The 12500-nt window shown below is 47.4% G+C and overlaps 1 protein-coding gene across 1 annotated transcript in view; it reads right to left on the reverse strand.

Moving 5' to 3' along the window:
* Window positions 1-7280, reverse strand: part of DENND2B (DENN domain containing 2B) — a 249736-nt gene extending 242456 nt beyond the window's left edge. The window contains exon 1 of the mRNA XM_075567048.1: window positions 7198-7280. The gene's annotated coding sequence lies outside the window, so the exon portion shown is untranslated. The remainder of the gene's footprint in view (window positions 1-7197) is intronic.
* Window positions 7281-12500: the final 5220 nt, after the last annotated feature.

Below are 12500 nucleotides of genomic sequence, written 5' to 3' on the forward strand. Positions count from 1 at the left end.
ACACACAGACTGACACGCATACACACACAGACTGACACACACACACACAGACACACTGACTGACTGAAACACATACACACACACACACTGACACACATACACACTGACACACATACACTGACTGACACACATACACATACACACACTGACTGACAAATATACACACGAGGAATTCACACTTAATGCAAATAGCTAATACAGGGGATGTGTGCCGAGCACGCGCATTCTAAGTCAAATGTCTTTGCGTTTTGTCAATGAAATTGTATTTTGATTTTTAATTAAAACATCACCAACAGAAATACAATTTCTGTGACAAAGGTCAAAGAAGTTTCACTTACTATGCGCGTGCACAGCACACACAGCTTTTTTTATATGTATTTGGGGGGGTGTATTTTTATATGTATTGGGTGGGTGTATTTTTTATATGTATTGGGGGGGGTGTATTTTTTATATGTATTGGGGGGGTGTATTTTTTATATGTATTGGGGGGGGTGTATTTTTATATGTATTGGGGGGATGTATTTTTATATGTATTGGGTGGGTGTATTTTTTATATGTATTGGGGGGGGTGTATTTTTTATATGTATTGGGGGGGGTGTATTTTTATATGTATTGGGGGGGGTGTATTTTTATATGTATTGGGGGGATGTATTTTTTATATGTATTGGGGGATGTATTTTTATATGTATTGTTGGGGTGTATTTTTATATGTATTGGGGGGATGTATTTTTTATATGTATTGGGGGGATGTATTTTTTATATGTATTGGGGGTGTATTTTTATATGTATTGGGGGGGTGTATTTTTATATGTATTGGGGGGGTGTATTTTTATATGTATTGGGGGGTGTATTTTTATATGTATTGGGGGTGTATTTTTATATGTATTGGGGGTGTATTTTTATATGTATTGGGGGGTGTATTTTTATATGTATTGGGTGGGTGTATTTTTTATATGTATTGGGGGTGTATTTTTATATGTATTGGGGGGGTGTATTTTTATATGTATTGGGTGGGTGTATTTTTTATATGTATTGGGGGATGTATTTTTATATGTATTGGGGGTGTATTTTTATATGTATTGGGGGTGTATTTTTATATGTATTGGGGGGGTGTATTTTTATATGTATTGGGTGGGTGTATTTTTATATGTATTGGGTGGGTGTATTTTTTATATGTATTGGGGGGTGTATTTTTATATGTATTGGGGGTGTATTTTTATATGTATTGGGGGGATGTATTTTTATATGTATTGGGGGGGGGGGGGTCGCACCTTTTACCATTGTGTCCAGAATTTTTGGAGAAGCCACCTGGCAACCCTAGACATGAGGGGGAGAAAAGAGACATGAGGGGGAGAAAAGAGAAAGATGAAGGGGGGGGGGAGAAAGACATGAGGGGGTAAAGGGGGAAGGAAAAGAGAAAAAGATGCTGCGAAAGAACATTCAGGGAGGATGACAATGAGGAGAAAGTTAGGCTGCACTTATAGTGCCGGCGACAGCGACGTCGCGGCAAAACAAATGCATTGCCGCCGTTGCGTGCGCTTATAGTAAGCGCGGCGCGACGGATTGGTCGCGATAGCTGGAAGTCATCTGTATTTGATTTCCCAGCGACCGTCGCCGGAACAATAAGCGTAGCCTAAGGAAGATACCATTGGGGGGTTAGGGGGGAGAAACATGGGGGATTAAATAAAGAGAATGGCATGTGTGAGAAAAGAGGGAGGGAAAAAAACATGAGGGGAGAAAAAAGAGAGATACATGCTAGGTTGTTGGAAAACATGCTGGGGGGTGGGTGGGATTTTGACATGCTGGGGGAAGAGAAAGGCATGCTGGAGGGGGAAGGAAGATGCTGGAGGGGGAAGGAAGATGCTGGAGGGGGAAGGAAGATGCTGGAGGGGAAAGGAAGATGCTGGGAGGGAAGGGAGGGTGAAGGAGGGGAGAACAGAAAGAAATAATGAGATGAACAGTGTAAGAAGAGAAAAACATGCTGGGGGGAAAGGAGAGAGACAGGCTTGGGGGAAAGTGGAGACAGGCTGGGGGGGGAGAGGAGAGAGGGACAGGCTGGGGGGAGAGGAGAGAGACAGACGGGGGAGAGACAGACTGGGGGGAGTAGGGAGACAGACGGGAGGAGTAGACACAGGCTGGGGGGGAGAAGAGAGACACGGGCTGGGGGAGGAGAGAGACAGAGGCTGGGGGAGGAGAGAGACAGGCTGGGGGAGGAGAGACACAGGCTGGGGATGGGGAGAAGCAGGCTGGGGGGGAGCACAGAGAGTCAGGCTGGGGGAGGAGAGACAGATACAGTCTTGGGGGGAGAGAGATACAGGCTGGGGGGGAGGAGAGAGATACAGGCTGGGGGGGAAGAGGAGAGAGACAGGCTGGGGGGGGGAAAGGAGAGATATAGGCTGGGGGTGAAGAGGAGAGAGACAGATTGTGAGGAGAGAGAAAGAAAGACAGGCTGGGGGAGAGGAGAGAGACAGGCTGGGGGGGAGAGGAGAGAGACAGGCTGGGGGAGAGACAAGCTGGGGGGGTAGAGACAGGCTGGGGGGGGGTAGAGACAGGCTGGGGGGAGTAGAGACAGGCTGGGGGGAGTAGAGACAGGCTGGGGGGAGAGGAGAGAGAGACAGGCTGGGGGGGGAGAGAAGAGACATGCTGAGGGGGAGAGGAGAGACAGGCTGTGGGGGAGAGGAGAGAGAGACAAGCTGGGGGGGGGTAGAGAGATAGGCTGGGGGAGTAGAGACAGGCTGAGGGGAGTAGAGACAGGCTGGGGGGTAGAGACACAGGCTGGGGGGAGAGGAGAGAGAGACAGGCTGGGGGGGAGAGGAGAGAGACAGACGGGGAGAGACAGACTGGGGGGAGTAGGGAGACAGACGGGAGGAGTAGACACAGGCTGGGGGGGAGAAGAGAGACACGGGCTGGGGGAGGAGAGAGACAGAGGCTGGGGGAGGAGAGAGACAGGCTGGGGGAGGAGAGACACAGGCTGGGGATGGGGAGAAGCAGGCTGGGGGGGAGCACAGAGAGACAGGCTGGGGGGGAGCACAGAGAGACAGGCTGGGGGAGGAGAGACAGATACAGTCTGGGGGGGAGAGAGATACAGGCTGGGGGGAGGAGAGAGATACAGGCTGGGGAGGAAGAGGAGAGAGACAGGCTGGGGGGGGGGGAAAGGAGAGGTATAGGCTGGGGGTGAAGAGGAGAGAGACAGATTGTGAGGAGAGAGAAAGAAAGACAGGCTGGGGGAGAGGAGAGAGACAGGCTGGGGGGGGGAGGAGAGAGAGACAGGCTGGAGGAGAGACAGGCTGGGGGAGAGACAAGCTGGGGGGGGGGTAGAGACAGGCTGGGGGGGAGTAGAGACAGGCTGGGGGGAGAGGAGAGAGACACAGGCAGGGGGGAGAGAGACAAAGGCTGGGGGGGGGAGAGTGACAAAGGCTAGGGGGGAGAGTGACAAAGGCTGGGGGGGGAGAGTGACAAAGGCTGGGGGGAGAGAGACAAAGGCTGTTGGGGGACCGACAAAGGCTGGGGGGAGGAGAGAGACACGGTCTTTGGGGGAGGACAGAGACAAAGGCTGGGGGAAGAGAGACACAGACTGGGGGAAGAGAGAGACAGGCTGGGGGTACAGGAGTGGGAAAGGTTGGGGGGAGGAGAGACATGCTGGGAAGGGGGAGAGATACATGATGGGGGATGAGGAGAGATGCATGCTGGGGGGGAGGAAGACATGCTGGGGCCGAGAAAGGCATGCTGGAGGGGGGAAGAAAGATACTTGGGGGGAAGGGAGTGAGAAAGACACGGTGGGGGCCAAGAGAGTTAACGGCATGCTGGGGGCCAGGAGAGTGAAAGGCATGCTGGGGGCCAGGAGAGTGAAAGGCATGCTGGGGGCCAGGAGAGTGAACGGCATGCTGGGGGCCAAGAGAGTGAACGGCATGCTGGGGGCCAAGAGAGTGAAAGGCATGCTGGGGGCCAAGAGAGTGAAAGGCATGCTGGGGGCCAAGAGAGTGAAAGGCATGCTGGGGGCCAAGAGAGTGAAAGGCATGCTGGGGGCCAAGAGAGTGAAAGGCATGCTGGGGGCCAAGAGAGTGAAAGGCATGCTGGGGGCCAGGAGAGTGAACGGCATGCTGGGGGCCAGGAGAGTGAACGGCATGCTGGGGGCCAGGAGAGTGAACGGCATGCTGGGGGCCAGGAGAGTGAACGGCATGCTGGGTTGGGGGAGAGGAGAGAAAGAAACTTGAAGGTTAAAGAGAATAACATGAAGGGGAAAAATAAGAGTCAAGGGAGAAGAGTTGAGAAAGACAAGGGGAGGGGGAAGAAATACGAGGAGGGGAGAACCGAGACACAGAAAGGGAAAAGATGGAATGACATAAAAAGGTGTGAGAGAGAAAGACATTAGGGGGGAAAAGGAATGAGAAAGACGAGGGGTTAAAGGGAACAGAGCGACATTATGGGGCAAAGTAGTGATTATCGTAAAACTAGCAGGAGCCCCATTTTTCCAATTTGTCCTGAGCCTCCCAAAACAGGTCCCGGAGGGATGTAGTAGAGCCCCATCTGCTGGGCAAGGGACTACCATACACAGGACTCAAAATCATGACAAGAAATGTGCCTGGGGGTCACCCAAAGACGAAGTGCGTCTTGTATCAAATGCAAATAAGGAACGACTGTTTGAAAGAGAAATGTCCCTGGCGCCCGTCCTTATATCAGCCCTGCCTGCACACATGCCAGCACCCTGATAAAGGTGACAGACACTGAGCAGCACCTTTACAGAAACAACACCCCTTCATGTGACACTCCTTCTGAACTGGGTAAGGAGGGGTGACACATATAACAGACTCACACAGCTGCTAATTCATATTTCCTGCTTGAACCGAGCATAGGGGCAGGGCCTTCTTTTGTCCTAAGGTTGTATTGTATGTCTTTCTTTATATAGCGCCAAAAGTGTCCTCAGCGCTTCACAAAGAATACAGCACAGGGAATTATATATTAATAATTATATAATTATAAGTGCAGCAAAATCAGACAATAGGAAAGGAAATCCCTGCCCCGAAGAGCTTACAATCTAAGTGGTATGATGGGAGACTTACAGAGACAGCAGGTGAGGGAATAAGCGCTGTAGATGGCAGTGCTTGGTCACAATGGGTGGTAGGAGTGCGGGACAGTAACCATGAGTGCAGACTATTGGGTTGCTTGATTTGTGGGGCAAGTTTTAAGGTTAGTCAAATAACTTAAAGGGTTAACACACTTTGCAGGGGAAGAGATGGCAGGGAGGCGTGGGTGAAATCGGGTGTGTGTGTCTGGCGGTACCCGTCGCGCTTTATCCCCATGGTTTGTACTTCGTTTACCTTGTATTGTACGTTATGTAAAGCGCCGCGTACACTGTGTCGCTCTCTATATAAAATGATAGGTACATACAAAATGATACATTACAAAGCGGCTGCAGGTCGCCTGCCACTGGCATAGTAAAGTGATCCCATCAAACACACCTTTGCCTATAATAACCCCAATGAGAATCCTTCTCCACTGCCGGGGAAATGACAGGACACATGGCAGGTGAGGGTTTAGTGCAGGGGTGTTCAAATCCAGTCTTCAAGCTCCCCCAACAGGTCAGGTTTTCAAGATATCCCAGCTCCACTGATTGAGCCACCTGTGCTGAACTTTACCTGTTGGGGGTGGGGGGGGGGGGGGCTTGAGGACTAGAGTTGCTCACCCCTGGTTTAGAGTAAGCCAGCAACTCTGGTGAGTTTCATTCAAGTTATTGCCCCTACAATGCCACTTCCCTTACCCCTCAGGGGTTGGAACTCAGTGCTTTGTAGGTTTGGGCAATGAATAGTCAAATCTTGCAAGTGCATTTCTGTTAATCTTGTTTTAAGGTTCATTCTTTGAAGGCGAAAAAACTAAAACCCAGTGCTTCTTTCTGCACCATATTGATTATTTAGCTCTGGGGTTTTTTTTGTTTTGTTTTTATTTCTCATTTGGCATTATAAAGGTTTTATCAAACAGACCTCGATTCCCATTAGCCGCAGGAGAGGAAATAGTCATTTGAAAAGTGGTGGAAAGAGTTTGCATTTGAGCAACAAGATACTAAAAAAAGTTCAGTCAAATTGCTGCTTTATAAATCGCTGTATTTTCAATTACAGGAGCTAGAGGATAATTGCGTTTCTAAAACAAAATTGTTTCTAAATTGCCTCATTTCTCACACTATTAAAAGATGTATTTATAATATGTATACACACCCTCACATACACATACACGTTAGTATTACATATATCCTTGTTCATCGTCCTCTCCGCTCTGTGATCTTACGGCTGTTTTGCTATATTACCCAAACTCCAGATGCCAGAGGGTCATAGCACAGTCCTTACATCTAGGGAGGGCAACTCCAGTCCTCAAGGGCCATCAACGGGGTCAGGTTTTCAGGATATCCCTGCTTCAGCACAGGTGGCTCAATCAGTGCTGAAGCAGGGATATCCTGAAAACCTGACCCGTTGGAGGCCCTTGAGGACTGGAGATGCCCACCCCTGCATTCGATAATAACGGAACAGCCCAGATGTATCTACACGTACACACACACTCCATTCTATGTGATACCCACAAACACGCACACCCCCAAGTCCAAACAGGACCAGCTGGACTAAACTCCATCCAAATGCACACTCTGTGCCATAATGTGCAGCTACTCAAACCTTGTGTGTCAACTGTACCCCTTAATCCCCCTTGATTGTAAGCTCTCACGTGCCGGGACTTCGTGACCTTATTTATTGGTTTCATTTGGCATGTCATTCTGTTGATGTTATTTTTTCTGCAGTTCTGTACCACCCTTATACCACACCGCAGAATATGTTGGCGCTCTAAAAACAACCGATACTTAGATTGTAAGCTCTTTGGGGCAGGGTCTCCCTTTGCCTCGTGTTGTTATTTACCTGTTGTGCATATCCCCGTTGTTTGCACTTTATTTACCTTTTTAATTATAATTTTGTACACCGTTGGTACTGTATAAATAAAATTGCACACGCATCATCATAATAATAACAATAATAATTTCAATAATTTTCATATATACACACATATAAATTGTAACATCGCCCAAAGAACGCACAAATAAAAGCATTTCATTAGACACAGAACGGTATCGAGTATTTGTTTTTGATTATTAAACTCAGCTAACACAGACACATATATACACACACACACACACATATATCTATATCTCTTTTTCCTTACCTAGAAAATCCATGCTGTCAGGAGACTGTAGCTGCGTCCTGCGGATACACCATACAGCCCGCCGCAGCTGTTATTAATCCTTGGGAGAATGGAATATTTTGGAATGCGACACAGAAAAAAGCTACATGGATAAAATGATACAGTGATAAAGTAGAAAGTTTATTTTCCTGCCAAATGCTTCCAGACTGGACTTTTTAAAGCAACAGCCCCATTTTTACATGTCATTTATATTTACAGTACATTCAGAGATTGCCTCTTCCCCCTTCCAAAGCTATAGTATACAGTATTTTCATTTTTTTAACCTGATGCTTTGTGGAGGAGATATGTGTTTAAAATATTAAGTGTCCGGGAGGTTAAAATGCAGCCCCCACGCAAAGCCCAATGCCGTCTAAAGGTTACCATGGTAACCCTCAGATGCTAGGGATTAAGAAATTGTTGTTTCTTTTTTTTTTTAACACTTCAGTGCCCTAATGACGTAAGGGCCACCCCAAGATAAGTGCCACCCCAGGGTCCCTTATGACACACAACATTGCCCTCTTTTTTTTTTTTTGTAGGGGCTGTATGCGGTCGGCGCTCCTGGGGAACTCAGTGGTGGCCACGTGATCTGGAAGTGCCTGAGCGTCCGTGGCCATGGAGGTGGCACAACCCCCTGGAACTGAAACAGCAGGACACGCTCAGGGGGCTAGATACAACATTACGGCCCATATGCAGGAGTGCTGTAGGACAGGCCTGCACAACTCCAGTCCAAACAGGCCAGGTTTTCAGGATATCCCTACTTCAGGACAGCTGGCTCAATTAGAGGCTCAGTCATACTTAGCCACTAATTGAGCCAGCTGTGCTGAAGTAGAGATATCCTGAAAACCTGGCCTGTTTGCGGCCCTCGAGGACTGGAGTTGTGCAGGCCTGCTGTAGGAGTTAAACTCATCATATAGGCTTCCAGAAAGGGGGGGGGGGGGTGGATTGCCGCTTTAAAACCTCAAAGTTACATGTATGTATTTGTAGAACCCTTGCTAAATTTAAAACCCCAAAAGTCAGTCCTGTTTCCTGCAGGCAGTGTAGGGGTTAATCCTTACAGGCCCATTTGTTACACAGTTGTGCATATTATGTTGCATTTTAACGGTCAGTGTCTGGCACCGCCTTGCTTCTAGAAATTGCTAGAAGGGTCACCTGACATGGTGTGATCCTTCTGCAACTAGAACTTTGTTCTTTTGCGCTCCCGTATCCTAGCAGAGTACACCCACGCTGTGTCCACTGGGCAGGAAGACGCATTTGCTTCCCAGTGGGCCTTAGGCGGGGTGCTCTGCTCGGTATCCCCCCATGGTTTTACTTTTAATCTCCACATCCTAATTTAGTGCACTGTTTTTTTATTATTTACAGTCGCACTGTTTTCTGGCCTACGTTTATTTTAGTTTGAGCCTTAACTTTTTCTGGTTGGTCTCTCGGCCAACCAGATGTCGTATTACCTGATTGGCTGGCTTTGCTAGCCAATCAGTCATAAGGGTCAAAATAGATCTTTATCTGCCCAGTAACTTTGGTGGGGTTATAGTCCACACCCAGGGTATAAAAAGGTTCTGATCAGCCATTTTGTTTCAGACCCAAACTACCATCAGGAAGATCCCTATAATATCAGGACGACTCCAGGGGGTCTCCAGGCTCTCCTCCCCTGTAAGGAGAACACGTGTTATTTTCAGAGCTAGGGCAAGTTTCTAGTGTTAGGCCTCGGATATAGTAGACGCACGTGACAGTGCGTATGGCGTCGCGTGCGCCTGTAGCTTGTGCAGTCCGTGGCCTTTGGGATTTCTATGACGCGTGCGACCGGGGAGGCGGGGCCATGACGTCACGAGGCTTGTTCACCCTCATCGGCTGAATCGCTCACGTGACCCCGGCCGTCGCACGACAGACACAACATTGTTTGTCTGGCGAAAAAATCTGCGCCGTCGCGCTTCATCATGCTCTATCGCCTGCCTCATTGAGGTGCGGCCTTTTTTTGTTCCACGCGCGCGGTCGCACACAGTATGGACGCTGCTTTTAGGGGGGAGCCTTATGGACCAGTGATCCAGTATACCTACTCTAAAGTAGAGTAGTTCCCCATCTCTGGGTGTCAAGAGGAAATCCTGGAGGGGTCTGCTAGGACCGGGGTACGCAATCTTTCCCTGCTGTGCCCCCCTGCCCGCTTCCCTCCAAGCTCGCGACCCCTTCTCCCTTACCTTGTCTCCGGCTCTCTGCCTCAAATGACCCCGTCGTTTGACGCCCACGTTGCCATGGCGACGTGTCGCCGAAGACAAGGGAAGTTAAGTTGCAGAGGACTCGCGCAATCCCCCGGCATTCATTTAAATGCCTTGGGGGAAGAGCACGGAGCCTCTGCAACCGCCGCGCCCCCCCCTGAAAAATCTGGCGCGCCCCCCAGTTTGCGCACCCCTGTGCTAGGAGTTTTCAGAGGGTAATTCCCTGATCTGTCCTGGGCCGGGCAAAAGGCTTTAATGGAGAGTGAGCCATTACCAATCTCATAGTAAGAGGAAACTGGAACCCAGAGTACTGAAAACCGGTCCTGTTGTTCTTCAAGTTATATATGCTATATATGTTAATAAAAGGTAAAAAAAAAGTTCCTGGCGACCTCTATTTATTCACCACTGCTCACCAAGAGCCAGCGCGGACCCTCAGCCCTGAGAAGTACCAGGTAACCTCTGAGCCCCCCACATACACCTTCCTGCTTAAAGGGACAGAAACACAATTGGGATATTAATTTTTTTTTTGGTTTGCACCCTGTCCCTCATGCAGGGGGGGCGGGGTTACATACTGAAGAAAGTGTGCCCAGACAGGTGATAATGTAAGCACTCCTGCGTCCAGACACTCATACAACCTCATCCTTAGGCCAGATGTCTCCTGGTGCTTGTTAGGGAAGTGGCAGTGGATGGCTGCACCGTCAACATGGCAGACCTGGAAAGGGACTGCATGTGAAGCAGAAACAAACAAGAGAGAACTCCAAACTGGGAGGGTATGGGACTCCGCATCATTACAGAATGTTAATATTCAACATTTAGGGCGGTTGTCTAAAATGTTGTGCTCAAACAGGTTAAAACAACTAAAATATTTATATTTACAGTATCTTATTTTTTGTAATTAAAGACAACAATCACATAATTATCTACATTAATTATAGGAAAAGTTAACATGAATTAACATTAATAGGAGTATCTCACCTTAGCAAAGGTTGAACACCTTTTTTGCAGCCTAAATTACAATGCATATTTTTATCCTATTAAACATGGCCCCAGCCATCCAGTTTAACTTGATTTCTTGCGGGACTGCACCTTTAAATAGTGTGATAATATTCACTTTCTCTCTAAGTAGATGTTGTAATCTGGATTCCTAGAACCTTGGTGTCACGGTCTTCCAATCAACAAAACAGCTGGATTTTTGCCCTTTTGAGTTCAGCTCCAGAGGAAGTTGCAAGGAGGCTCTGTTTAAAATGTGTTTTTATTTATTTATTTACATTTTTAAAGTCTCAGAGAATGAGACATTGTGCTGGGGAGGTGCAGACTGTCAACAATGTGATGTCCACAAAAAGAATGGGGGAGGAAGGGGAAAAAAAACAAAAAGCAGCTTCCAGAAAGAAAAATCAAGTACTTTAATGCAAACTGCCCAGCAGGAAATGCTTCCAGAGGCCCTAAATAAATTTAAAAAAAAACTACCATCTACATTCCTTTATTATCTGAGCATATCTCATGCATGGAGCATTGGCCTGGATTCTAAACCAAGTCACATAATTGCTCGGCGAGCGGAATATTTAAAACGGTGAAGTCCCACTTAGCCTTTTATCTTATCTTTTATCGATTGCCTATACGAGGGGTGGGCAGCTCCAGTCCTCAAAGGCCACCAACAGGTCAGGTTTTAAGGATATCCTGCTTCAGAGGTGGTTGACTGAGTCACCTGTGCTGAAGCAGGGATATCCTTAAAACCTGAGCTGTTGGTGGCCCTTGTGGACTGGAGTTGGCCACCTCTCCACTCCATTCCCTCCCATCTCCTCAAAATTGTTACTCCTACTCTAATCCCCACACTCACACATTTTCAACTCCTCCCTCTGCTCAGGTACATTTCCTGCGTCATTCAAGCACGCAACAGTAATACCCTTACTCAAAAACAGGAAGCTTGAGCCTACCTGCCTCTCTAATTATTGTCCTGTCTCCCTTCTGCCTTCTGCCTCTAAACTCCCTCTACAATCTGGCTTCAGCACTGCTCACTCCACTGAAACAGCCCTCACCAAAATAACTAACGACCTCCATGCTGCAAAAGACAAAGGTTATTACACTCTGCTTATATTACGCGACCTCTGCAGCATTTAATACTGTGAACCACCCTGTTCTCCTTCACATTCTCCATACTCTTGGTTTTCGTAACAAAACTCTATCCTGGATCTCCTCTTACCTCTCCCATCGTACATGACTACGTCATGCTCAAAGAGCTTGATTTTTCCAGGTTAGATCGTGTCCTGCATTCCCATGGAGTGCAGGACGGCAGCTAACCCGTGAGGAAACAGAGGAATCTTCCGTTTCCTCCAAAATGACCACCGTGATCACGTGACCACTTTCTGTGCTGGAGAGGCCCCTCGACCTCTCTGGCACTCAAAGGGTTAAAGCTGCAGTTCAGTCTTTTTTTTTTTTTTTACATTTATTTTTTTACTTCAATAGTTTTATGTGTGCAATCTCTACTTACCTAAAGAACTGTATAGCTGCAGGTCAATTCGTTCTCCATGTATTGATAGGTCGAAATTTGGTGACATATTAAAAGCTGGGATTTGTTTATATTCTGCTTGTCAGTCAGTGGAAGCTCATGAATATTCATGAGCACTCCTGCACTGACATGTGCTAGAGGGAGGGCAGGGCTGGCAAAGGGGTGTGCCAGGGCTTGTGACAGGACATGAAGGGGCAGTGCCTTAGCAAATGGCTGTTAAAATAGAATACAAGAAAATTGGTCTTTAAAAGTTGTTTTTTTTAAAACAGAAAATGCTAAAAGTATGTTTTCTTACTACAGAACTGATTTATTAAAAAAAACACACATGCAGGATATTGACTGAACTGCAGCTTTAATACGAATAGCAATGCACATGGACTTGATGCACTAAAAAAGGGCAAATGTTTTGGGGAGTATTAACAAAGACGTTACCCAATAAACATATTATAATGAGTTCAATCAACATCTGCATCATGCACAAACAAAAACATCCCATTACAGGCATTGTAAATCTACCTATCCAACAGTTTACAGCAAGTAGGAAACTTCATTAAACACATTTCTCCCGTTTA

The sequence above is a fragment of the Ascaphus truei genome, chromosome 12, assembly GCF_040206685.1.
Source record: "Ascaphus truei isolate aAscTru1 chromosome 12, aAscTru1.hap1, whole genome shotgun sequence".
NCBI lineage: Eukaryota > Metazoa > Chordata > Amphibia > Anura > Ascaphidae > Ascaphus > Ascaphus truei.